The 24,509-nt window shown below is 40.4% G+C and overlaps 1 long non-coding RNA gene across 1 annotated transcript in view; it reads right to left on the minus strand.

The window, feature by feature from the left end:
- LOC131195262 (uncharacterized) overlaps positions 1–14,685 on the minus strand; it is a 31,910-nt gene extending 17,225 nt beyond the window's left edge. The window contains exons 1-2 of the long non-coding RNA XR_009154391.1: positions 14,550–14,685; positions 4,680–4,916 (exon numbers count right to left, since the gene is read on the minus strand). This is a non-coding gene — a long non-coding RNA (uncharacterized LOC131195262). The remainder of the gene's footprint in view (positions 1–4,679; positions 4,917–14,549) is intronic.
- Between the last annotated feature and the right edge of the window lie 9,824 nt (positions 14,686–24,509).

Raw genomic sequence — 24,509 nt, forward strand, 5'->3', positions numbered from 1 at the left:
TTTACAGTTCTGGCGATTTCGTGATTATGGCATGAGTGGTTTTCACTTTTATATATAGAGAGATACTGCCTGCTGAAGCACAAGCAAGCGGTCCTACTAGGCAGACAGTTAGGAATGCACAATAAATTCATGGAATGCCGAAGGCCACTTGCACAGTGGTATTTAGTACAAAAGGAAGGAAGGCTTCACTGTTCCGGCAGGACAGAAATTCAGCAAAAAGAAAATCACAGAAACATAATACCAAGAGTGCAACATATGTCAGAAACTAAACAAAAGAATTCAAGCTGTGTGTCTGGTCATGAAAACTACAGCACTGAAGACACCGAAGGAGGTGGCAATTAAAACCTGGCACTGCCATCTGGCCTGAGGCTCCCAAAGATTCAGAGCAGTTTCAGGGGCTTTTAATGAAGATTTTAAAGAAAGGGTTATCAAAGCTTTCTAAATTCTTTTTCTCATGAGATGAGGAGGACCCAGGCAGAAATGGATAAAATACACAGAATAAATATAAGATTTCTGAGAATAAGAAATGCTTCAAGGGATGACATGGTGCACTTTGTTAAGAAGAAAATAGTTCAAGTTTAAAGCAGATAAAAGAATTTGTGGTATTGGACATTGTAAGAATGATTTTGAAATATAATTGTTTATAAAGGAGGAACATTAATAGTGGCTTTATATTATAATTACCAGCTCAAAGTTGACTCAGCCTTCCATCCTTCCGAGGTGGGTAAAATGAGGACCCAGATTGTTGGGGGCAATATGCTGACTCTGTAAACCGCTTAGAGAGGGCTGTAAAGCACTGTGAAGCGGTATATAAGTCTAAGTGCTATTGCTATTATATAATATATAACATACAGTATAAGCAAAGTGGGTGAATTTGGACCAGTCATTTTCTCTCAGGCCAACCTCCTCAATCTGTCTGTCTGTCTGTCTGTCTATCTACCTACCTACCTACCTTTCATTCATTCCTATCCCACTTTTATTGTTTTATCAAATAACTCAAGATGGCAAACATACCTAGTACTCCTTTCTCTGTCTATTTTCCCTACAACTTGTGGGCTATCATCCTGGACATGCAAAAAAGTAGAACATTTTGGATTCAAATGCAGACTCTGATTCATTCAGAGCATTTTAAAGATTAATATAAATCGAGCCCAGAGTCTTGCTCCTACGACTGATAGATGAGCTGTCAGAGAACATCGTGGAACTCTATTTCTGTATATGGTAACTGCAGCAAGATTATTGTATGCAGAAAGATAGAAAGATCTGGCAATACTTACAACAGAGGAATGGTTGGTGCAGATGATGGAACTTGCTGAGATGACCTATTTGGCTAGTTTCATTAGAGAAAAGGCAATACCTGGAATCTACTTTGTATTATTTTTTTTCTTTTCTGTTTTTTCTTTCTTTCTTTCTTGCACTTTTAACTACGCAACTTAAACGTAGAAATGTCTTGTCTGTAATGCTGTGATGGTTGCTAAAGCCGTTATAACTTTCTTCCTCCTAAAGTAATGTTTGGTGTATATTTGTATTCACAGCTATGGAACAATTTAATCGGGAATGCGTACAGCAGTGAGTGATTTTTTTAAAAAAAACAAAACTTACAGATTCATTACTACAATCTGTACTTCTCTCAAAAATCACTTTAAAATAAGATGCTAGCAGAAAGCTCATAAACATTATTTACACAAAGTTTCTGCAATCAGGTGCCATTTCACAAATGAAGCTCAGAATTCCTTTTTAAAAAAAACATGCTGTTGATTTAGCCTTGCTCAAAATGCAGGTTTTTTAGCCTAAATTAATCCTTTTGAATAACTGACATTTTCTCAGCTCAAAGCGAAGTACCTCTTCTTCCACACAATCAACACTTAAGCTCTCCATTTACTACTGAGGTACAGTTCCCATCACCTCTTCCCATAAATCATGCTAGGTAGAATTTCTGCAAGTGTTAATTCAACATCTGGAGAATTGCAGATTCCTCACAACTACAGTAGCAACTGCAGGACTAGTTTTATTAACATTTCAAGGCAAATTTCCAGATCGAGATTTTAATTTCATATGATTGAAAACAGACAACAAGTGGTCAAAATAGGCAGTGCCCTATCAAATCCTGTTCCTGTCAATAGTGGCGTTCCCCAAGGCAGTGTTCTTGGACCAATACTCTTCATATTATACATTAATGATCTCTGCGACCATATTAAAAGTAATTGTGCTCTCTTTGCTGACGATGTCAAACTATTTAACACCACCAACAATACAGCTACCCTTCAAAAAGACCTTGACTTTGTGTCAGAATGATCAAAAACCTGGCAACTCCAAATCTCAACCAGCAAATGCTCTGTCTTACACATTGGAAAAAAGAATCTAAACACTAAATACAAACTTGACGGACATTATCTTACAGATGACCCCCGCCCTGTCAAAGACCTTGGAGTCTTCATATTCAATGACCTAAGTGCCAAAGCCCACTGCAACTACATCGCAAAAAAGGCATTAAGAGTTGTAAACCTAATCTTACATAGCTTCTTCTCCAGAAACACTATACTCCTAACCAGAGCTTACAAAACATTTGCTAGACCAATTCTTGAATATAGCTCGCCTGTCTGGAACCCATACCACCTTTGAGACATCAACACAATTGACTGTGTCCAGAAATATTTTACAAGAAGAGTTCTCCACTCATCTGAATACAACAAAATACCTTATGCCACCAGACTTGAAATCCTGGGTTTAGAAAACTTAGAACTCCGCCACCTCCGACAGGACCTGTGTTTAACTCATAGAATCATCTATTGCAATGTCCTTCCTGTTGAAGACTACTTCAGCTTCAATCACAACAATACAAGAGCAAACAATAGATTTAAACCTACTGTTAACCGCTCCAATCTTGATTGCAGAAAATATGACTTCAGTAACAGAGTTGTTAATGCTTGGAATACACTACCTGACTCTGTGGTCTCCTCTCCAACTCCTAAAAGCTTTAACCAAAAACTGTCTACTATTGACCTCACCCCTTTCCTAAGAGGTCTATAAGGGGCGTGCATAAGAGCACAAACGTGCCTACCGTTCCTGTCCTACTGTTGCTTCATGCTTATGCTTATGTATGCTGTTAGGACAAATAAAATAAAATAAAATAAAATAAAATAAAATAAAATAAAATAAAATAAAATAAATAAATAAATAAATAAATAAATAAATAAATAAATAAATAAATAAATAAATAAATAAATAAATAAATAAATAAATGATGACTGCCCCCTGATAGCAGCAGGAAGGGCAGAAGAGGGCAATAGTAAAATCAGAAAAGGTTATGACATTAAAACAATCTGAGATTCTTGGTTATGTGGAATTATTATTCGAATAAGGACTCCTATTGCTGAGATCCTGACTTAATAACAATATGGTGAATGTAACAATGAGTCCTATAAATACTGGTAGTTAGGGGTAGGATTCTACCAGTTGGACCGGTTCGGGCGAACCAGTATCTCTGATGATCAGCTGGGAACGAATCAGTTCACTCCAATGATCAGGTGGGCCTGCCCGCCCACCCCTGTGCTTTACTGACCTATATCTTCTCAGCTGATTTGTGCGGCAGAGTGGATTGCTGCGCCTCAGCTATGTTACTCCCCAGCAGTAACGCGGAAGGTAAGTTTTCATAAAACTGCGTGCACAATGATCGTTGTATAAAAACAGCACAAAGCACGCGATCACCGAACCAGTTTTTAAACCGGCAGGATCCCACCACTGCTGATAGCCCTCGACTTACAACTGTTCAAAGTTACAACAGCACTGACAAAAGTGCCTTATGACCCATCCTCACACTTACAATCACTGCAGCATGCCTATGATCACATGATCAAAATTCAGGCACTTGGCAATTGGCAATCGGCATGTATTTACGATGGCTGAAGCATCCTAGGGTCGTAGGATTGCTATTTAGACCTTCCCAGCCAGCTTCCAACGAACAAAGTCAATGGGAGAAACTGGAATCACTTAACACCCATGTGATTCACTTAACAGCGGCAGTGATTTGCTTAACTCCTGTAACAAAAAGGGTAATAAATTTGGGCACAATTTATCTAATAATCACCTTGGTTAGCAATTGAAATTCTGGTCCCAGTTGTGGTTATAAGTTGAGGACTACCTGTAACAGGATCCAGGCTTCATCAGACATGATTCGTAACAACATCTGCTTCCAACAGCAAGACTTTAAACAGGTCTTAGAAGAGAAGCAGAAATGAGCCAAGATTGCCAGCTGGAAATGGAAGAGGTGAAGCTTGTCTTAATTCTCTAGTTTTTGTTCTCCTGATCCCATGCTCCATGTTACATCCCAGTCATAAAAAGCTCCACCTTCTGACTCCTGTTGTTCAAAGTACTGATAAAGATGGAGGACCCAAGCTAGTTTAAAACCTGGACAAATCCTCCAAAATCCATCCCTTTCCAGGCACCTGCCACCTACTCTGAAAGGCAACTCCCATTATTTCCAGGCTCATCATAGTCAGTTGAGAAAACAAGAGTTGTAGTCCAATATTCTGGAGAGTTTGTGGATTGGGGAAAGCTACTTTAGAAGCAGGAAACGTGGACTGCATCGCACTGTCAGCAAGTGAGCCTCCTCTAGAGAGTGACTGGGGGAGAAAAGTAAACTAATTGTCTAAATTAAAAGCTCCCACCAAATGAGTTACCTTCAAGAGCAGCTGGGTGGCCTCTGAGCTGCCTGGGATTCGGTCCTTGTTTTGCCTCGAAGCCTTTTTGCCCTCAGTTGCAACGTGGTTTGCAACTTGCTGCTTATGGTTGGTGGGTGGGCAGCGTTTGGGTTTTGTGGAAATCTTCTGCCTCTCGGGTCCAAGTGGAGTTCTTGCATTGCTTCTAATGCTCTCATTCGAGGAAAACAGGCTTCCGGAAAATTTAGATATCGGTTCCTGGTAGGAAACATAGCAGTCACTAAACAGATCACTGTCAAAAGGCACATGAATAAACTTGAAGAGAAAGGTGAAGGAAGTGTCTTTGGTCATATAATAACTATAACAATAAAAACAACAACAATAATATATAATAATAATGTCATTTGGAACACAACACGCCAGATATCACAGTTGTCAAAAACCGAAATGTACAATTTATTGACATTGCGGTACCACGAGATGCCAGAGTTGAAGAAAAAGAACTGGAAAAAATCATGAAATATTGCGACCTGGCCGTAGAAACTACACGGCTATGGATGAAACATGTAACAGTGATACCCATTGTCATCGGGGCACTTGGTACCATGTCCAAGAATTTTATAAGATATATCAACAAATTGCAGCTTCCTGCAATAACACCAGCAGAACTGCAAAAAACTGCGCTACTTGGAACATCATATATCTTAAGAAGGTACTTGGTTGATACCTAGGACGCTGTGTTATGGCTCCAGCCCCCCCCCCCCCCGGGCCTGGCCCCCTGCCAGAAAGTGACTCAGAGAGTGAGGGGGAAGGGCCATCGGGGCTCCCCTCTGCAGGGCCAGCCTCTCTGCCTCATCTCCAGGAGCCAGAGGCAGGCCAGGTGGAGGAGGTGACGAGGCCTCTGTCTCCTGTATCTCCCCCCGCCCAGGCAACGCTTCCAGACCCAGCTGTAGACAATCAGTCCTGGTTAGATCCCAGGTTTTATAGACAAGAGAGGTGGGAACAACAAAAGAAGGGGTAGGGCAGGCCTAGAGAGTGCTGAGTCACGGAGCCACACCCCACAGGGTATAAAAGCAGGAGGGGCTGCTCTACTACTTCATGACGGACAAAACAAACTGACTGGAGAAAACTTGAGCTGAACTATTTGACTGAGCATTTGGCCTGGATTGCTGTTTGTTCCTGACTTCCTGGTTGCTCCGGTAACATCAGGGAAAATAAAGAAAACCTTGGCAGACATTCGCTGGTCTGCTGCCAGAGCTGATAGCTGCCGTGGACTAAATTGCTGGCTAATTGAGTCAGTTCACGTGTCTCCCGGACTGAGGTGGGGGAGGACAGAACATACTGGCAGCAACCCGTATCAACCATTAGCACCAGTCAATGGTATTTGTGATGCCTTTTTGAATGTTCAGTTGACTGAGTTGCATGTGTAATGAATTAATAACAATAATAATAATATTAATAATAATAATATACTCGGCACACTGGGAGCTGTGCCTAAAGACCTAGGCAAGCACTTAAAAGCAATTGGCGCTGACAAGATCACCATTGGTCAGCTGCAGAAGGCCACCTTACTGGGATCTGCTCGCATAATTTGCCGATACATCACGCAGTCCTAAATGCTTGGGAATTGTTCGACTAGTGATCTGTGATATGAAATCCAGCATAGTTATTTCGTTTGCTGTGTATACTGTCATTTTGTGTAAATAAAATAATAATAGCCTTTATTGTCATTGTACATCATGTATACAACGAAATTGGTTGAGCCTCTACTGCTGCAGTCCATAACAGAAAATACAAGACAATACAATTCTCAATTTATAAAAATAATTTGTGGGGGGGAAACCTAGTCATACGTTTCCATATGTACGTGGAGTAATTGTGATTGTGTTTAGGAGTCTGACAGCCCATGGGTAGAAGCTGTTTTTAAATCTGTTTGTTGGGCTGGCTATACTTCCATGTCTTCTGCCCAATGGCAAAAGTGAAAAGAGACACAGGCCAGGGTGTGAATCATCCCTAAGTATTTTCCTTACTCTGCTGAAACAGCAATATCATCCAATGATGTTAGAAGGCAATTTTAAACATTTCTGTAACATTTCTATATTTTGAACCAATTTCACAATAGGTTGAAGCAATCAGAAATGAAATATTTATGTTCAAAACAGGTGGAGGAAAAGAAAAGATTACTATTCATACAGGGAAGGGAAGGCCTAGAAAAAAATATGAGTTTTTAGTATGTGTAGTATTTAATGAAATAATAATCATTCCTCAGATACAGGTAATCCTCAACTTAAGACCACAGCTGAGCCCAAAATTTCCATTGCTAAGCAAGACAGTTGTTAAGTGAGTTTTGCCCCATTTTGCTACCTTTCTTGCCACCCTTATTAAGTGAATCACTGCAGGTATTAAGTTGGTAACAAGGTCAGGCTTCCCCATTGACGTTGCTTGCCAGAAGGTTGGAAAAAGTGATCACGTGACCTGGGACACTGCAACCATCATAAATATGAGCCAGTTGCCAAGCGTCCTAATTTTGTTCTCGTGATCGTGGGGATGCTGCAATGGTTGTAAGTGTGAAAAATAGTCGTAAGTAACTTTTTTCAGTGTCCTTCCTCCCATTCTGAAGTGCTCCTTTTTCTTTCCCAAAATGGTCCGTGTCTGTTCCGTCTGCAAAGGTGAAGTTGTTTCCAAGTTCTGGCAAGGCAGGATAACTTCAATGTCTTTTGCTTTGGGTTGTTACTTTCACCCACGGGTCCTGCAGGTGTATCTCCTTTCTTTGATGTGACAGGTCCTCATTCTTCTTCATGAGTGGAAATGTGCTCAGTCGTCCCTCCAATTCTTTGTGGGTTTCTTCCAGGGTTGAAATCCAGCAGGTTCTGGAGAACCGGTAGCAGAAATTTTGAGTAGTTCAGAGAACTGGCAAATATATAGTGACCAGACGTCCCGCTTTTGGCGGGACAGTCCCGCTTTTTAATAATTTGTCCTGGGTCCCGCGGCATTTCAAAAAAGTCCTGATTTTTTTTTCCACTCCCATTCTGAAAATGGGAGGTGGCAACGCAAGAGGAGGAGGAGGAGGCGGCAGAGAAGGGGGAGTGGCAGAGAAGGGGGTACCCACTGCCTGGAAGAGCTGAGAGGAGAGCCGAGGAGAGCCGAGGCTGCCTGGAAGAGCCGAGAAGCAGCAGCCACTCCTCCTCCTTCAGCCAGGTGGCGAGACTCAGCGTGCATGCACAGCTCCCCCCCCCCCCGGTCAATGGTGTCCCGCTTTGCCATCACTGAAATCTGGTCACTTTAGGCAAATACCACCCCTGGCTGGCCCCAGAGTGGGGTGGGAATGGAGATTTTGCAATATCCTTCCCCCAGGAGTGGGGAGAGAATGTGGATTTTGCAATATCCTTCCCCCAGAAGTGGGGTGGGAATGTGGATTTTGCAATATCCTTCCTCTGGAGTGGGCTGGGAATGGAGTTTTGTAGTATCCTTCACCTGCCATGCCCACCAAGCCATGCCCACCAAGTCACGCCACAGAACTGGTAGTAAAAAAAAATGGATTTCACCACTGGTTTCTTCCATAACTACCAGGAGCTGCCCAGACGCATCTTTTCAGGCAGAAAGACAAGAATACCCCAAGCACTGCAGCTCACAAGTGCAGACTTCAGGCCATTCCTCTTCACTTTTGGTAGCGAATTATACTTTGGTTTGATTTCTCAAGTTAGTCAAGTGTGAAATTTATTATGGCCTCCATCTTAAACTGCCCTGGCAAATTCCTTTCAATTCTTCCTATTCTCTCACTCGGGAAATGTAATTAAAATGTAAACTCCTCCTCATGATCAGAGGTCCTCCTGAGACCCACTGAAGCTTCTCTTATGCTCGAGTGTGGCTGAATGCTGAATAAGTTGCATTTTTAAAATGACTTGACTGCCATTTTTATGACACAACACAGAGTGTCTCTGGAGATTTATTTATTTATTTTAGTGTGCTCAACGTTCTCACCATGCAAAACCATAGGTCAGGGGTCTGCAAACTTGGCTCTTTTAAGACTTGTGGACTTCAACTCCCAGAGTTGAAGTCCACAAGTCTTAAAAGAGCCAGGTTTACAGACCTCTGACCTAGGCAATGAGACAGAGGTAGTGAGAAATGATACCTCACGGCTTGCACAACCATAATGGGAAGACCAGGGCTAAGATGTTTGAAGGAAGAGATACTGTCAGTGTCACAAATTGTGGACTGTATCCATATCATTATTAGTAGGCAGACTTTTTGAATTGTCACCTTTGCTCTTTGGAATGCTCTTCCCCCCCCCCTCGCCCCCAATGGTTGTTTTCAAACTTCAACCATTTGTTTAGTGACTGTTTGAAGTTGCAACAGGACTGGAAAAAGTGACCTACGACAGTTTTTCACACTTAAGACTTATTTGCATCATCCCTGTGGTTATGTGATTACAATTCGGACGCTTAGCGACTGGCATGTATTTATGATGGTCGTAGTGATCTTTTGCAACCTTCTGACAAGCAAAGTCAATGGGGTAGGCAGATTTACTTAACAACCATGTAACTAACTTAAGAACTGCAGTGATTTACGTTGCAATTGTGGCAAGAAAGCCTGTTAAATGGAAAACTTATTTTCCAAAACACCAGGGGGCAGGACAAGAAACAATGAATGGAAACTACTCAAGGAGAGAAGCAACCCGGAATTAAGGAGAAATTTCCTAACAGTGGGAACAATTAACCAGTGGAATAGCTTGCCTTCAGAAGTTGTGGGTGCTTCATCACTGAAGGCTTTTAAGAAGAGACTGAAGAGCCAATTGTCTGGAATTTATAGGGTCTCCTGCTTGAGCAGGGGGGTTGGACTAGAAGACTTCCAAGGTCCCTTCCAGCTTTATTCTGATTGATTAACATGTGTGTCTATATATATAGATGAGTTAGATAGATATACACACACACAAATAAATAGCCACAAAAAAGGAAAACACTTGCAATTGCTTTCCAAGAAAAAATGGTGGAAGGGCACTGCAGCCATGGAATTCTTCAGGAGAAGGAATTTGCAGCCTGAATATTTTCTCAGGGTCTTGGTCCATGCAGAACTTTCTTTAAACCAGTTGAGAATCAAAATGGCATGAGCACAAGACAGAAGCAGCTGGAATGGTAATTGAAATGGAGACTCAACCAAGATTGATGGAAACATGTTTGAGCAACACTCAAACGGAAGGAAGGAATGAAGCTGACGGTCTGGGTGAACCTTTTTTAGATTTTCTACAAGAAATCTTGAAGAACTGTGGAGGAGAGGAAATGTCTCCATTCAACAAATAATACATTCGTTCTCATGCTCTCTCTGTGTGTCTCTTAGTTACAGCAAAGCATTTGTCAATAATAAACTCTGCCTTTTCAATTAACAAGTCATTAAGAGTAGCCTTACTAGCAAGATAATACAGAATTGGTTTGAAAACTGTGCCCCAAAGGCAGTTGTGGGTTTCAAAAAAATTTACTACCATTTCTGTGGGTGTGGTTTGGTGGGCGTGGCAGGGGAAGGATACTGTAAAATCTCCATTCCCTTCCCAAATCAGGGGAAGGATACTGCAAAATCTCCATTTCCTCCAGATCAGATGAGACTTGGGAGGCAGAGAATAGATGGGGGCACGGCTAGTCAGAATTTTTACTAACGGTTCTCCAAACTACTCAAAATTTCCGCTACCGGTTCTCCAGAACTGGTCAGAACCTGTTGAAACCCACCTCTGCCCAAAGGTGATCATCAATTATCAAATGAAATTATAGTCCTAGGTCGTCGTGTACCCATCAGTGTTGGTTTTTTTAAATTCAGGGCTTGGATAAAGAATAGTGACAAATTTGCAGATGATAACAGAATTGTGTGGAAGAGCTAATACTCAAAGAAGATAGAAATAAAATTCAAAATGCCTTTGTTAGGTTAGAGCAGTGAGTTGAAAGTAACGGAATAAAATTGAAGAGAAACAAAAGCAAGCGTCTTCCGTTTAAAAAAATAAATGAATGAGAATATCTTACTAGGCAATACCTGTGGGGGGAAAATATGGAATATAATTGACTGTTAGGTGAATATGAACCAAAAGCATGATGTAGATGGGGAGGAAAAAAGGCAAATTCAGTTTTAGGTTTCATCAATCGAGAAATAATCTTCACTCAGAGGAAGAGTTTTCCTTCAGTCGGATCCCTCTCCTCCCCCCCCTCCCCTCTGTTCTTGGCATTGGATTTTACAAAGCTTGCAGAGAAATTGAAAGGGGTTCAGAGAAGGACAGGAGGGTGCTAGAAATTTAAACTCCATGAGGGAACATTAAAAGAGATGGCTGGCTATGTTTAGCCTTGAGAAAAAGTGACTGAGTTTGGATACGAATTCTAATACCTCAAAGGATGTCACATAGAAGAAGCTGAAGATCTGTTCCCAGGAAATGAATTTAAATCACAGAAAGTCTGAGGATATGTGGGAACGAACTTAAGAGGCTGAACAAAGAGACACTGGCAACGGAATGGTCAGATAAGAGACAGCATAGCCTGGGTGAGGCAAGAGGCTCAGAAGAGATTCTCCCTAGTTTCTCAGGCTGTGAAGGAGGTGGGGGAAGTGGGAGAAGAAACGTACCTTCAAACATTCAAGATTCTGTCAACTTAGCTTAATGATAAAATTGAATTAACTCATCTGGCTGCATTTCAGGAGTGAAATCTACTTACCTTCCTTACCGATTCGGAAGTCTATCACATGCACGCGTAGACACTCTGAGCGTGTGCAAAACCTTTCTGCACATATGCAGAGGGTACAAAACACATTAAAATGGTAAAGGTTCCCCTCGCACATACGTGTTAGTCGTTGCCGATTCTAGGGGGGCGGTGTTCATCTCCGTTTCAAAGCCGAAGAGCCAACGCTGTCCGAAGACGTCTCCGTGGTCATGTGGCCAGCATGACTCAACGCCAAAGGCGCACAGAACGCTGTTATCTTCCCACCAAAGGTGGTCCCTGTTTTTTCTACTTGCATTTTTACGTGCTTTCGAAACTGCTAGGTTGGCAGAAGCTGGGACAAATAATGGGAGCTCACCCCGTCACACGGCAGTACTAGGGATTCAAACTGCTGAACTGCCAACCTTTTGATCGACAAGCTCAACATCCTAGCCCCTGAGCCACCGCGTCCCCTGCGTAGAAACCTGGACGTAGAAACCTGGACGTAGAAACTAGGAAGTAATGACAGCCGGGTGGGTGGGCAGAGCCTCGCACTGCGATTGCTACCAGTTCTCCGAATCACCCGCCACAATCACTACCAGATCAGGTGATTTGGTTCAAACCAGGAGCATTTCACCCCTGCTGCATTTCCTATCTGGTTTGGCTTGCCAGACTGACATCGCTCTTTCAGCATCTGAAGTATGCTTTTCCCCTTCCACCCTGTCTCCTTTAAAGCCTGAGAAAGTACAGAGAGCTTCTTGCTCCACCCATTATCCAGCTGCAGGCTATGGTGTCTCTTATTGTATTGTACGCTTGGCAGGTTCTCTTTGCCCAGTCTCTCAACGACACACCTACATACCATTACAAAAAGGCAGATGTTGGAAAAATACATCGTAAACATACCATCAGTCTGACAACGCACCCAGTTACTCAGAGAAGTGGGAGAGCTTTTTCTTGTGTTCAAGCGGAGGCTTTGTGAGTCACTTGCAAACGACAAATATTTTAGATTTCTGCACTGAGGCAGAGGATTAGGATTTCTGTCCTATATTATCCCTTTTAACTAAGATTCTGTGTATTTGCCTATAAGATCAGTTGATTGTAGTATTTTCCTGTTTTTCTACAATAACTAAAACCTACTCTAGCATCTGAATCATTCTAACTACTGTCAGTCATTTTTTATGACTAATGGAAGCAAGACATCTACAAGTACAGTTCATGGGACTGTTTTCACACACCATACCTTAATCATAGATTATCCACAGTTTAAAGGTAAGTATTAATTGTATCTAAAGTAGAAACAGAAAGCTCGCATTTCTCTATAAGGCCATACTCAGTAGTAGTATTCAGTCAGTTCTATACGATTCGGGAAAATCAGTAGCGGCGGTGGCAGGAGACTCTGCCCATCCGCCCAGACATCATCATGTCCTGTTTTTGATGCTTTGCGCATGCGTGGAAGGTCCTGCACATGCACGGAGGTGGTGGGTGTGCTCACATTTGCGAACCAGTAGTGAAGTAAGTGAATACCACCCCTGGCCATACTAATATATTTAACTAGCTGGATAACCGTGCTTCGCTATGAAATTATGTAATCGGGCTTGATAAATTGACACTTACAACTTGAAAATTAATGAGTAGTTACAATCGGCCTCTCCTTTCCCCTTCTCTCTCTCAGCCTTGTCCCACAGAAGCCTCCCCTATCCTAGCCCCTTCTCTCCCTCAGCCTTGCCCCATAGAAGCCTCTCCTATCCTAGCCCCTTCTCTCCCTCAGCCTTGCCCCCCCAGAAACATCTCCTATCCTAGCCTCTTCTCTCCCTCAGCCTTGCCCCATAGAAACATCTCCTATTCTATCCCCGTCTCTCTCTCAGCCTTCCCCACAGAAGCCTTCCCTATCTTATTCCCTTCTCTCCCTCAGCCTTGCCCCACAGAAGCCTTCCCTATCCTATCCCCTGGTTGCTGCTGTGAAAGTAAAACTGAAAGTGAAACTCCTCTCCTCTGCTTGTGTTTTGCATTTGAAACAGATTTCTTTTCAGGTGGGCAGGGGGAGTAGAACTCCTTAGCATCAGAGTGTGTTAATCATAATATAGGAAATACTAATGCTCTGATGGTCATTTCAAAAAATCCTTTCTTAGTGAGCACCTAGAAGCTAAGAGGAACATATGTGGCAAATTTCAAGTTTGTAGGTTTTACAGTTCTGGCGATTTCGTGATTATGGCATGAGTGGTTTTCACTTTTATATATAGAGATAGTGCAGTATAAAATATACTCCTCTCTAGAATATAGAGAATATATATTACTACTGTACTTATAGGCATTGCATCAAATGATGTCTGACAGTCAGCGATCAATTCAGATTCCAAGTTAGTGTGTCTTTTTTCCCCCTTTCAATCAGGCCATTTATGGCCAAGAACATCTCATGTTTTATAATCATGTTTAAGGGATTTCATTCCCTGCATCCCCCCAAAGAGAGTAATTCTAGTGCTACACTTAAACTTGATTTTACTTTTTAATATTAAATCAATCAAATATGGTTATCGTGATTAATAATAATCCAAACAGACAGGCACCTGTCACGTAACATCACAGACTTAACAATGTTGATAAGAATTAGAATAGTACCATCTAGAGCAGGGGTCTCCAACCTTGGCAACTTTAAGCCTGGCGGACTTCGACTCCCAGAACCCCCAGCCAGCAAAGCTGGCTGGGGGAATTCTGGGAATCGAAGTCCGCCAGGCTTAAAGTTGCCAAGGTTGGAGATCCCTGATCTAAAGAGTAGCCCCATGGCCAGAGAGGCGACAAATAAATGTAACAAATAAATAAGAGAGACAAAAAAGTCTGGGTAGTGGACACAGCAGTATCTGGGGAATAGAAGAGAGAGAATTGGAGCAAAATCGCAAAATACGAAGACCTGTAAATAGAACGATAAACTGTAAATAGAATGACTGTGGCAAACGAAAGCAAAGGTAGGACCAATAGTCATGGCTACCTTGGGGGCAATCGCAAAACAGCTGGAGTACCACTTGAACACCGTCTGCATTGACCAAATCACCAATTGCAAAAGGCAGTTTTTCTTGGAACAGCTTACATCTTCAACAATCTTTAATAGTATCAAAGAACAACATCTGCCTATGCCAGCTCCTTAGGAAGGACTCGGTGGGTTGATAAAAATCCCCAATCCAATCTAAACATCTGTCTGACTGTAAGACGAACCAAAATAACAACAACTCACATCTTCATCTGGGTCTTCCAATCTTTCAGCTTCTTGCTCAGGACTGATTCGACCTTCCTTCCAGTTTTCATTGACTGAGCTGAATTTGTAGAGTTTCGATCCCTGGATATTTTCTTTCCCCTTGAGAGAAGCCCAGTGAGAGCCCTGAGAATTCCAGTTATGGCTCCCGTGGAGTTTAGGAGATTTGGGAAGCCACCGCACACAATCCTGCAAGAAAAGCATTTGATAACCGGTAACTCTAGTGCTCTTATTATTATGACATTCTTATTTTAGAATGTGATACCATTTCTAATTTGTCATTCAATGAGTGACTGCAGAGGTTCTCTCTCTCTCTCCCTCTCTCTCTCCCTCCCTCCCTCCCTCCCTCCCTTCCCACATCTATTGCATTTTTGGAAAGCAAAAGATATTCGGAAGGTGACTGTCATCAGCAGTTCTTTCAGGATCATGGGATCCCCTTACTATTTTCTCTTTCATCTAAATCAGGGGTAGTCAACTTTTTTATACCTACCGCCCACTTTTGTATCTCTGTTAGTAGTAACATTTTCTAACCACCCACTGGTTCCACAGTAATGCGCCATGTATCGTTGTCTGCGCATGCCTCTCACACTTCATGGATTGGGTTTGTGGGGGGCACCGGCTACCAGCTCTGCTTGTCTGTTACAGCTGGGTGGTGTGGGGGGAGATGCGCGAGCTATTCTGGGATGAGGCTCTTTTGTTTGCGGTCACACTATAGCGCCATTTAGTTTCACTTATGTAACGTGAACTAAACTTATGTGCGGGCGATACAAATAGTATATTTTCAGAAATTGAAATTGTCACAGGGAATTTTATGAAAACCTAATGAAAATGTTTTTAAATGCTATGAAAATTTTTTAAAAAGTCAATTAAATTTAAAAAAAGGAAAGTTCTTCAGTATCGGACAAAACCTCAACCTCCCGCCATGAAAGCTGGAACGCCCACTAGTGTGTGGTAGGGACCAGATTGACTACCACTGATCTAAATGGAAGAAATTTTAATTCATTTGTTTTTATTCTGCTCTTTTCTTACTTTTGTGCTGTTTCCTTAGGAACAAAAGAAACTGGGCCCCTGGTCTAGCAACCCAGCTTTATATTTGTTGACAATGGGAGGCAGACATTCCCCAAAGGGTTTGGGAGAATTTCTTCTACCCTACCTGAAAATGAAAACAGATGCCAAGGATTGGGACCCTGAGAACTGGAAGCTTTGAATATCTTAAAAAATGACGCTCTGAAGATGGTATAGATGCTCAGCAATTTATGAATTTGTGAATTGGAGGCAAAACCACAAGCATGCTAAAATTCACAAGGACTAGATCAGATTCAACATCCTTGAGTAATTTGTCATGATTAATAGGGCTTTCAGTATTCCTGTCTACAATACTACCATCTAGTGGTTTCTATTGCACATTGTTTTATGCAGGTATCTACTAAATTATATATACAATAATCATATAATCATTGGCTGTAGCCAGAACAGTAGACCAACAGTAGAAGAACATTGTTCTTCCCCTCAGGGAAATAGATCCAATCACATGTTGAATATGCTATCACTGACAGCATCCTCAAGTTCATGTAGACTCTTTGCCCCACACTAACAAAAGCCATCGCTACCAAATAGGATACTACTGTGGTCTATTGAATAAGCCACACTTGGTTTATTCTGCCAACCTAGCAGTTCGAAAGCACGTAAAAATGCAATTAGAAAAATAGGGGTCACTTCACTGGGAAGGTAACAGTACTCCCTATGCCTTCGGCATTTAGTCATGCCAGCCACATGACCATGGAATCGTCATCAGACAGTGCTGACTCTTTGGCTTAGAAACGGAGATGAGCACCACCCCCTAGAGTTGGGAATGACTAGCACGTATGTGCATGGGGAACCTTTATCTTTATACACTGTGCTGAGACATTTATAAATCACACATGCCAAACAAAACACAAGCCACTAGATTATTTTACCACGTGCAGCTGTAGGACACTCTGATCATTGCATGATTCACCTTGTACCAGCTTACAGGCAAAGACTTAAAACCACAAAACCAACAATTAAATCAGTGAAGACCTGGACGGAGGAGGCAAAATTAAAGCTGCAGGCATGCTTTGACTGCACTGATTGGAATATCTTTGAAGATACCTCTGCAGACCTGGATGAACTCACAGATACTGTAACATAATATGTCAGCTTCTGTGAAGACCTATGTGTACCTACAAGGAACTTGCGAATATACAGTAACAACAAACCTTGGTTCACACCTAAACTTAAGCAGCTATGACATTCCAAAGAGGAAGCCTACAGAAAAGGTGATAAAATGCTGTACAATCAGGCCAGAAATGCACTAACAAGGGAGATCAGAGCAGCAAAAAGAATCTACTCTGAAAAGCTAAAGAATCAGTTTTCAGCAAATGAACCAGCAAACATGTGGAAAACTCTTAAAAATATCACCGGCTATGGCAAACCACCTTCCCAGGCTGAAGGCAATCAACAACTGGCAGATGACCTGAATGAGTTTTACTGCAGGTTTGAAAGGAAACTACAGCCACCTATCTCCACAACACCCATCTCAGACACACCAACAACAGCCAAGCCTCCTACAACTGACCCCATTTCATTGGGTTCACAACCCCTAGTGATCACAGAAAAAGAAGTGCTGGACCTATTTCACAGACAAAAGCCAGGAAAAGCTCCAGGCCCAGACAAGATAACTCCTTCTTGCTTAAAATTCTGTGCTGACCAATTGGCCCCCATCTTCACTCATATTTTCAATAAATCACTAGAGATGTGCTATGTTCCTTCTTGCTTCAAACGCTCTACCATCATCCCAGTGCCGAAGAAGCCCACCATCAAGGAACTGAATGACTACAGACCAGTTGCTTTAACATCTGTAGTCATGAAAACCTTTGAAAGGCTAGTGCTTTCCTACCTGAAAACCATCACAGATCCGCTGTTAGACCCCTTGCAATTCGCATACCGAGGAAATAGATCAACAGATGATGCTGTTAATATGGCTCTGCACTACATCCAACAACATCTTGAGTCTCCAAAGACCTATGCAAGGGTCCTTTTTGTAGACTTTAGTTCAGCATTCAATACCATCATTCCAGACATTCTTCTAACTAAGTTAAACCAGCTACAGGTACCGGAACAGACTTGTAAGTGGATCACAAGCTTCCTAACAAACAGGAAGCAGCAGGTGAAGCTAAGCAAGATCACATCAAATACCTGTACAATTAGCACAGGGGGCCCCCAAGGCTGTGTGCTCTCCCCACTTCTCTTCTCTCTGTATACCTATGATTGCATCTCCAATGATCCATCTGTTAAGCTACTGAAGTTCGCAGATGACACAACAGTGATGGGTCTCATTCGAGACAATGACGAATCCGCATATAGATGAGAGGTCGAATGACTAGCCTTGTGGTGCAACCAAAACAATCTGGAACTGAACACGCTCAAAACCGTAGAAATGGTGGTAGACTTTAGGAGAAACCCTTCCATACTTCCACCTCTCACAATACTAGACAACACAGTATCAACTGTAGAAACCTTTAAATTTCTAGGTTCTATCATATTGCAAGATCTCAAATGGACAGCTAACATCAAAAACATCATCAAAAAAGGACAACAAAGAATGTTCTTTCTGCGCCAACTCAGTAAGCTCAAACTGCCCAAGGAGCTGCTGATTCAGTTCTACAGAGGAATTATTGAGTCTGTCATTTGCACCTCTATAACTGTCTGGTTCGGTTCTGCAACCCAACAAGAAAGACACAGGCTTCAGAGGATAATTAGAACTGCAGAAAAAATAATTGCTACCAACCTGTCTTCCATTGAGGACCTGTATACTGTACGAATCAAGAAGAGGGCCGTGAAAATATTTACAGATCCCTCACATCCTGGACATAAACTGTTTCAACTCCTACCTTCAAAATGACACTATAGAGCACTGCACAACAGAACAACTAGACACAAGAACAGTTTTTTCCCGAAGGCCATCACTCTGCTAAACAAATAATTCCCTCAACACTGTCAAACTATTTACTAAATCTGCAGTACTATTAATCTTCTCATAGTTCCCATCACCAATCTCTTTCCACTTATGACTGTATGACTGTAACTTTGTTGCCAGCAATCCTTATGATTTATATTGATATATTGACCATCAATTGTGTTGTAAATGTTGTACCTTGATGAACGTATCTTTTCTTTTATGTACACTGAGAGCATATGCACCAAGACAAATTCCTTGTGTGTCCAATCACGCTTGGCCAATAAAAATTCTATTCTATTCTATTCTATTTATTCTATTCTATTCTATTCTATTCTTAGTGCAATGAATGAACTCTTTTATAAGAGACATTTTTAATCTCTCCCCCCTCCACTTCTCACAAACACACAAACATGTTTATATGTGTATAGAGCTGCTAAAATTGTAAAAATGGTGAAGAAAGACGCAGACTAGGCTCAAGAAATAGAAATAAGCCTAACATAATGTCTATGTTTGGAAGACATCTTATAGATAATTGTAAATGTTGTACCTTGATGAACGTATCTTTTCTTTTATGTACACTGAGAGCATATGCACCAAGACAAATTCCTTGTGTGTCCAATCACACTTGGCCAATAAATTCTATTCTATTCTATTCTATTCTTCTATAATTAAGCCATGATTTTCAGAATTAACCCAGTTGCCTGGATTTCAACAATTTACTGAACTCGGCTATAAAATATGACAGTTTAGTTTGTGGTTGTATGTATTTTACATTTATGTTCCTTCTATTCAATGATTTCCAATTCTCAAAATTGGTCAGAAAATAAATAAATTTCTGGTGGGTCTTTTTATTGTTTTGGTTTTGCCTAAATAAGAACTTTGAAATTGAAAGATCAAAGATAAGATCATATAAGTCTATTCTATTCTGTGGAATGCGCCAGATATAAAATTTAATTAGTGTGTTTATGAAATAAAATTGTTGCTCCATTTTAAGCAATCCCTAACCTAAATTAAACAAAATTAGTCTAATTTTATATGTATATATAATGTGGACATGCTTACTTTTATACTATAAATCCTACTTGAAATCAATAGAGTCATTAAATTATATGTACCACGAATGACTGCCATGTCCAAGAAAAACAAACTACCCATATCAATAAAAAAGCTTCAATCAAAAAAAAAATCCCTCTGGAAAAGAAACAAAAAAGGCTATGTTACAAATTTCAGAAACCGCTACAGAAACATATGCAACCAAATAAAAACTGAATGTACAAATTACCACACCAAGCAAGAAGAGAACCTTCTACGCACAAATTCCAATCATGCCTTTTATAATTTTGTCAACAATAAACTTAAAGACTCAAGATCCATCCCACCACTAAAAGATTCTAACAACAAAGAATGCAATGACGAAACAGTCAAAGCAAACCTCTTCAACATTTTCTTTGGCTCAGTTTTTGTTAACTCCGATAACACATATCCAACATTCCACAAACGAACCAGCAATGACTATGATGATTTAACTCATATAGATTTCACAGAAGACAACGTTGGTAAAGCTCTTCACAACTTAAAACCATTGCTTATTGGACCAGATGGACTATGTGCATATTTCTTAAAAAAACTTTCCATTAATATAGCTGAACCCCTAAGTATTATCTTTGATAAAGCTTTCACTACCAGTTCTCTTCCCAAACTTTGGTCACTAGCCACAGTCATCCCCATCTTCAAAAAAGGAGACCCCAGCTTAGTCGAAAACTACAGACCGATCTCCCTTTGCTGCGTCACCTGCAAAGTCATGGAATCTATCATCAACCAATCCATTACCTCACACTTAGAAACTAACAACCTACTCTCCAACAAACAATTTGGTTTCAGGAAAAGTTATCATGTAACTTACAACTTCTCCACTGCAAAAACATATGGACTTCAAATCTAGATCAAGGCAAATCAATAGATGCAATCTACATAGACTTCTGCAAAGCTTTTGACTCAGTAGTACACGATAAACTTCTCCTTAAACTAACATCCTATGGCATCTCAGGACCCCTCCACAAATGGATATCTGCTTTTCTGTCTAACAGACAACAAGTGGTCAAAATTGGCAATGCTTTATCAAATCCTGTTCCTGTCAAGAGTGGCGTTCCTCAAGGCAGCGTCCTTGGACCAACACTCTTTATTCTATACATTAATGATCTTTGTGACCATATCTCAAGTAATTGTGTTCTCTTTGCTGACGATGTCAAACTATTTAACACCACAGACAACACTTCTATCATTCAAAACGACCTTGACCATCTAACCGCTTGGTCTAAAAATTGGCAGCTCCAAATTTCAACCAGCAAATGCTCAGTCTTACATATAGGAAAAAAGAACCCTAAAACTAAGTACATACTAGATGGACATTACCTTACAGATGACCCCCATCCCGTTAAAGACCTTGGAGTTTTCATGTCAAATGATCTAAGTGCCAAAGCCCACTGCAACTACATAGCAAAAAAAGCTCTAAGAGTTGTAAACCTAATTTTGCGTAGCTTCTTTTCCAAAAACACCACACTACTAACCAGAGCATATAAAACATTTGCTAGACCAATTCTAGAATACAGCTCACCTGTTTGGAACCCTCACCACATCTCTGACATCAATACAATTGAACGTGTCCAGAAATATTTTACAAGAAGAGTTCTCCATTCCTCTGAAAACAACAAAATACCTTATCCCACCAGACTTGAAATCCTAGGCTTAGAAAACTTGGAACTCTGTCGCCTTCGACAAGACCTAAGTTTAACTCACAGAATCATCTATTGTAATGTCCTTCCTGTCAAAGACTACTTCAGCTTTAATTGCAATAATACAAGGGCAACCAATAGATTTAAACTTAATGTAAACCGCTTTAATCTAGATTGCAGAAAATATGACTTCTGCAACAGAATCATCAGTGCTTGGAATACTTTACCTGACTCTGTGGTCTCTTCCCATAATCCTAAAAGCTTTAACCAAAAACTTTCTACTATTGACCTCACCCCATTCCTAAGAGGACCATAAGGGGCGTGCATAAGCGCACAAACGTGCCTACCGTTCCTGTCCTATTGTTTTTCTTTTCTTCTTCCTATATATGTTTATATGTGTATATACTATATAATCTTTTTGTATGATGTTGTGACAAAATAAATAAAAAAATAAATAAATAAACTATCCTTACATAGAAAAAGAAGAAATGCTGAGAATTTAACAAATTAGACTTACATCCACAGAAGGTGGAGGAATATGATCTTCACTAATGTGTCCAAACTTTTTTGAATTGGGAAGATAGTAAAGTTTAATATATTTCCAGTTTTATCATAAAGAGAAATGTGCAGAGGCACCCAAATCATGGAAATGCCACGAGGAAAAAAATATATCAAGATGTCCTCAAAAATCTCTTTTCCCAACTTCCTGGTTGGCTCCGTTGGCAATGGAGGTGATCTTTCTGGTCACCAACCTCTGGATCATGTTGGACTGCTAAGACAGCGACAATCAGCTGTCCAGCAGTTCGGAAACCCCCCTCTTCGGGAGAAGAAGCGGTGGTGAGCAAAAAGAAGCAGAGGTAGAGCTTCCCTAGAGCTCCTGGAAGATACCAGGGGGCTCGAAGGGTTAAGCCCCCTCAGAACTTCAAAGTGCTCCAGATCTGAGGCTTTTTTCCTGCTCCGGCAGACCTAATTGCCGCGACCAACTTCCGGGACCAATTTTAACTTAAAGAAGATAATACCGGACTGAACAGAAACAGGAGAGCTCTAATTATAAAAGCAAGTAATCAATCAATTCCCTGTTATTTTTTTTTTTAAGTTTTGGATTTGACTTCAAAGTGAAAATGGCGATCGTTCTTTAATGAGCTACGCAGTTGAAAACGAAAGTGTTACAATTCTCTGTTTGCTGTTTATTGCTGAAGGCCAGCTGGAAATTTTTTTTAAACATTGTAATGAGAAGGGAGAAGAGATCGAGATATTGAGACTGATTTAAAAAAAAAAAGACTTAAAAGGTTTATACGTAATATTAGCCGGGACCAATTTTAACTTAAAGAAGATAATACCGGACTGAACAGAAACAGGAGAGCTCTAATTATAAAAGCAAGTAATCAATCAATTCCCTGTTATTTTTTTTTTAAGTTTTGGATCTGACTTCAAAGTGAAAATGGCGATCGTTCTTTAATGAGCTACACAGTTGAAAACGAAAGTGTTACAAGTCTCACTGTCTGTTGTTTATTGCTGAGGCCAGCTGGAAATTGTTTTTTTAAACATTGTAATGAGAAGGGAGATACTGAGACTGGAAAAAAAAGACTTAAAAGGTTTATACGTAATATTAAGTTAAAGAGAAATTTTAAGAGATGGCAGCAAAACAATTAAAGTCAACTGCTACAAAACTCCAGGAACATTAACACCGGAGTCTCTCCAGCACATACAGCAGATACAAAATCACTAAATTTGGAAGCACTTCAGGATAACCTGAAAGAATTTATGAAAGAATCTCTTAACGATGCTATGAATTGGCAAACTTCCCAGATAGAGGATAAGTTTAAATTAATTACAGAAGAAATGTCAGAGATGAAAAACAGATGTTAGAAATTCAGACTGGAAATAAAGAAGTTAAAGAAGGTTTGGTGTCAGCAGTACAGGGTCTGGCATCAAATGTGATTTTATTGGAGCAGGAAGTAGAAGAAATAAAGAAGTTAATTTAAAATTGGAAAATGAGATTGAGGCAGATCAAAGTAAAATGGATAAAGTTGATGATGAAATTGTTTTGGTACAATATAGAGCAATGGAACTTGCTTTACGAATCCGTGGACTAAAAGAATGTAAAATGAGAATTTGAAGCAAATTTTTGGAGGCCTTTGCAGAGATTTTGGCAGTTCGGCCAGTAGATGTGGCATTTTATATTGATAAAATTTATCGTGTGAATTCCTGGATAGCAAGACAAAGAAATCTTCCCAGAGACATTGTTATTTATTTTACTACTAGAACAGTGAGAAATGAGATTTTACAAGCTTTTTTTAAAGGAGACAAGATTCAAGCAGCCGCCAAGATATTTTAATACTAAAGGAAATTCCCCAAAATGTTGAGAGGTAGGAAGGAGTTTGCTTTTTTGGTGAACGAACTTAAAAAACGTCAGATTGAGTATAGATGGGACATCCCAATTGGTATAATAGTTTACTATGAAGGGAAAGCACATCGTCTTAATACAGTCAGTAAAGCACAAGAGTTGCTTATGTGCTTAAGGCTTGAAGTCCACCATCTCCGGATGGTAGGAGAAAGGAAGGTGAAATTAAAGAAAAAGAAGTGATAGTAATGGAAGAAGACCGTTTACAAGCGTTGGATGTGTCTAAGATGGGATCAGAGATTCCAAAAGAGCCAAGGATGACAAGAGCAGCTGTCAAACGCAAGGAACAAGAAGAAAAGGCTCAACAGGCTCAATCTGCTATTACCAAGACGGAAACAGTGGGAGGAGCAAGGCCCAAAGAAAGATATGATTGCGGGCTGGTGCTTCAAAAGTTTCGGATTGCTGATAATGGTAATTAGACTTTTATCTTGGAATGTCAATGGATTAAACTCACCACAAAAGAGAAGAAAGATATTTCATTATTTGAAGCAATTTAAAATGACATTGTTTGTTTCCAGCAAACACAGATTAGAGCATTAGACCAGAAATATTTGATAAATTCGAAATTGGGAATACATTTTGTTGCATCTGCTACAGAAAAGAAGAATGGACTAGTTGTTTATATAAAGAGTAATTTATCTGCAACATTAATTGAAGCGGATAATCAAGGAAGATATATTGCTATTGAACTTTTATTGGAAGGAGAAAATACTTTTAATAGGAGTTTATGCACCAAATCAACAACAAGAAAAATTTTATAAGTTTTACATAAAGAATAACATCTTGGGATTATAAAACTTATATATTAATGGGTGATTGGAATG

Source organism: Ahaetulla prasina, chromosome 1, assembly GCF_028640845.1.
Source record: "Ahaetulla prasina isolate Xishuangbanna chromosome 1, ASM2864084v1, whole genome shotgun sequence".
NCBI classification, from domain to species: Eukaryota; Metazoa; Chordata; class Lepidosauria; order Squamata; family Colubridae; genus Ahaetulla; species Ahaetulla prasina.